We start from the raw sequence: 4,158 nt of genomic DNA, 5'->3' as shown, positions 1-4,158 counted from the left end.
AAAACCTCCTGCTATATCAGCTCGCACTGGCTATCCCAGGGACAGCTAGAGCCATTTCACTAACACCACAAAGACAAAATGAGCCCAAGAAAGAAGAGAGAAGGTAGCTTAATTCAAAAAGAAATGTAAAAGAAGGTTGATATCAAACATGCAATGCATATGAGATATGGATCTTGAACTTTAAAGCTGTTGAGGAAACAAAGAATGGAAATTAGGAGCAAGGTACAATATTTCACACATTAAATTTTGAGAACCAGTTTCTTGTGTGTAAACAAACTGTCACTCCTCATATTAGCAATATAAAACCCCAGCTGTACTCTTGCACCGTTTTGCAGTGAAAGAGAATTTAAAGCATTTATTGGATGGGTATCTTAAAAATGTATTTGCACCAAAACCAGTACCCTAAAGTGATACTGATACCAATAGAGTACTTCATTCAATACCTTGCATAAAATGCCAAGTGTTGAAGCCATAGTAGTTGATTGGTAGCCTAAAATTATGTTATTGTTGTTATGGAAAACCAAGGTGATCTATTTCTTTTTTCAAATAACTCCTTTGTAACATATTGGGAAATTGTATCAGATCACTTCTCATCCTACTTGGGCCATCCTCAGAGGAAGGACGACAGCATGGGAGTACCCTTCTCTTTCTCTCAGTGTGTTACTTGCGTGTTACACCAAATAGTTTTGTGGCGATCTGTCTATCAAACAGCAGATCAAATCAATTCAATTCAATTTTATTTATATAGCACCAAATCACAACAACAGTTATCTCACAGCGCTTTTCATAAAAGAGCAGGTCTAGACCATACTCTGTGATGTTATTTACAGAAGCCCAACAATTCCCACCAAGAGCAGCACTAGGCGACAGAGGCAAGGAAAAACTTCCTTTTAAGAGGCAGAAACCTCGAGCAGAACCATGGCTCAGGGTGGGCGGCCATCTGCCTCGACCGGTTGTGGGTGAAGGAGAGAGAGAGAGAGGCAGAGGGAGAGAGAAATGAAGTACTGGTTTGACTGGAGACGTTTCGATACTACTTGATACTGGACTGTTTCAGTCGATACCATAACTGCATCGAGTAGCGACTCTCTTCGACTGCAGCAACAACACGGCAGCTAGCTACATGCCAGTCCCCTAACACCGTAAAACAACCGGATCACAGCAAAACACAGGCTCCACGTAAGGATACTAAACAACAATAAAGGTTTATGTGCTGAAGCCCATCAGACCAAACACACTCAGATGATGTCGAGTAAGATCAAAGTGACGATTAGTAAAGCTTGAGAAAAACAGTGAAAGTCACGTTAGCTTGCCGGCTAACGCTGAGTAGTTGCTAATGTTATCCGGGGCAAAGTTATTATTATCGCTTTCCACATTACTTTACCAACTAACAACACCCATGTTACTATCCTGTGTACCACTGTTGATTTAGCCTACAAGAAAGGATGTAATGGTAAGAAAGCAAATGTGGAGCGTTTTTTCCAGCTGACTAGTAACTAAAACTGTCAGACAAATGTAGTGGAGTAAAAGTACAGTAGATTTGCCTCTGAGATGTAGTGGAGTAGAAGCAAAGTTGCATAAAATGGAAATAATCAAGTGAAGTACCTTGAATTTGTACTTAAGAACAGTACTTGTACAAATGTACTTAGTTACTTTCCATTACCTCTCCTCTCTGTCCATAACTTATATTGAATTACCTTGTTGTTAAAATGTGCTATACAAATAAACTTGCCTTGCCTTGCCTAATGTGGTTTCCACCGTAATGAACCAAGCTGTTTCCCCTTCCTAACAGCAGGTGGCAGGATTTAAATGAAGGTATGGTTTTTGTCTTCCAATCACAGTGTTGAAATACTCAACCAGGAAGTATTTGAGCTCACCAGAGGCCTGCACCACCTGATGCATCTCCTCCACAACCAAAGATCTGTGCATCACTACAGAGCCTCCTTCAACTCCAACCCAAATGTGGACCAAATGGTGTCCAGCCCTCCCACAGCCCCCAACACAGGCATGTCCTTTAACATAGCTTCAAACTACCACCTCCACAACGATCCTAGGAGCCATGACAGTGCAAGCCTGACCGCCATCAGCCAGTCTCAGCCCACTTTGTGCCTGCAGCCTCCCACTGACAGTGATGAATACTCTAGCCTTTCATCCAGTGCCCCTACAAGTAGGCCTAGATCCACACACAGCCAGCGGGACTCATCATCCAATACCTACACCTCCATCCTCTAAATCACTGTGATTGGATGCTCTTGAGTCCTACCTTTCACTCTGCGACCAATCTGCCACAGAGTCTGGAGTGCCTACTTGGGAATGGGGGCTCTACGGAGAGCAGGGTCAGTGAAAGCATATCATCATGAAATTCCAGCATTGGCATCCAGACTCGGAGCACAGAGCGGAGTACAGTTGTGCTAGTACAGAGGATGACATTATGAAGCCAATGTCATCCTCTGTACTAGCACAAACCCAATTGAATGATGGGTTTGGTGAAAGGTCAAGGTTCGACTAAAAAGTCAAAGTAGTGTTTTTTGCTTTCTAACTTTTGTTTTTTTGTTTGCGTTTGTGAGCATACAGTCGTACAATATCAGCCAGAACATTTTAAATATGGCCTCAGAGACCTGACTGACGTCCCGAGAAGACGCACTCAGTGTTGACAGCCTGTTTTTAATAATGTAATGATGTTTTTGGACTTTCTGTTGTGGACCTCGTAAAATGTACTTACCTTATGGCTTCACAGTCAATGTTCTGCAGCCATAGATTTTACGTTCAATGCCATTGAAAGTATGTATGTGCTATATATATTTTTAATAAATGTTTAAGACTTGTATGGATTATCTTCACTTGCATGACACAATGGGAGTGTTGTATGTTATACACACTGGAATGTGTAAAGAGAAGAAGGAGTCACACAGTATAAAGCGCACTGGTATATCATCATCTTTTGGCCAGATGGCCTACATTAGGACATTTCTGATGTGAATTTGTTGTCAGAGCTGCTAAGAAGCTGACAGCAGTGTTAGAACCAGGTTAGAACAGAAGAGCATGCAGGTTTAACGCTGGGTGATAACTAGGTTGCAAATAAAACATAAATATCAAAAACCAAATCTAATGAACAACAATAAACACATCTGTATCAGTAATCAGGATTCAAAACATTTAATAAAGACAAAAACCATACCTTCATTTAAATCCTGCCACCTGCTGTTAGATAGGGGAAACAGCTTGGTTCATTACGGTGGAAACCACATTAGGCAAGGCAAGGCAAGTTTATTTGTATAGCACATTTTAACAACAAGGTAATTCAAAGTGCTTTACACAAAGCATAAAAGCAACAGGGAAATTTTAAAAAGTTTAAAAGCAACATAAAATATAATAACAGTTACAGTGTTACAATCAGGGTTAAAAGAGTTAAATGGAAAAAGCAATGATAAAAAGCTAAAAACAAAGAAAAAGAAAACAGGATAGTAAAAGTTACAGTGCAGTGTAAGTTACCAATAAAAAGAAAAATCTTAAATATTTAATTAAAAGCAATGGTAAAAAGAAAAGTCTTTAGTCTTAATTCAAAAGTACTGACTGTTTCAGCAGACCTGCAGTTATCTGGGAGTTTATTCCAAATATACGGTGCATAATAAATGAACGCTGCTTCTCCATGTTTAGTTTTGACTCTGGGGACAGAAAGTAGACCTGTCCCAGACGATCTGAGAGGTCTGGATGGCTGTAACGAAGCAGAAGATCGGAAACCATTTAGTGCTTTATAAACTAACAGCAGGATTTTGAAATCAATTCTTTGACATACAGGAAGCCAATGTAAAGACCTCAGAACTGGAGTGATGTTATCCACCTTTTTGTTCTTAGTGAGGACTCGAGCAGCAGCGTTCTGAATAAGCTGCAGCTGTCTGATGGATTTCCTAGGGAGCCCTGTAAGGACACTGTTCAGTGACAGTAGTCAAGTCGACTGAAGATAAATGCATGGATAAACTTTTCCAGGTCCTGCTGAGACCTAAGTCCTTTAATCCTTGATATATTCTTCAGGTGATAGTAGGCTGACTTTGTAATTGTCTTAATATGGCTCCTCAAATTCAGGTCTGAGTCCATGACCACACCAAGATTTCTGGCTTGATTTGTGGTTCTTAACATTACAGATTGAAGTCGAGCACTGAC

The sequence above is a fragment of the Micropterus dolomieu genome, linkage group LG06 (assembly GCF_021292245.1).
Source record: "Micropterus dolomieu isolate WLL.071019.BEF.003 ecotype Adirondacks linkage group LG06, ASM2129224v1, whole genome shotgun sequence".
Taxonomy (NCBI): domain Eukaryota; kingdom Metazoa; phylum Chordata; class Actinopteri; order Centrarchiformes; family Centrarchidae; genus Micropterus; species Micropterus dolomieu.
The sequence above is the reverse complement of the archived record's forward strand: the minus strand, read 5'-3'. Positions refer to the sequence as shown.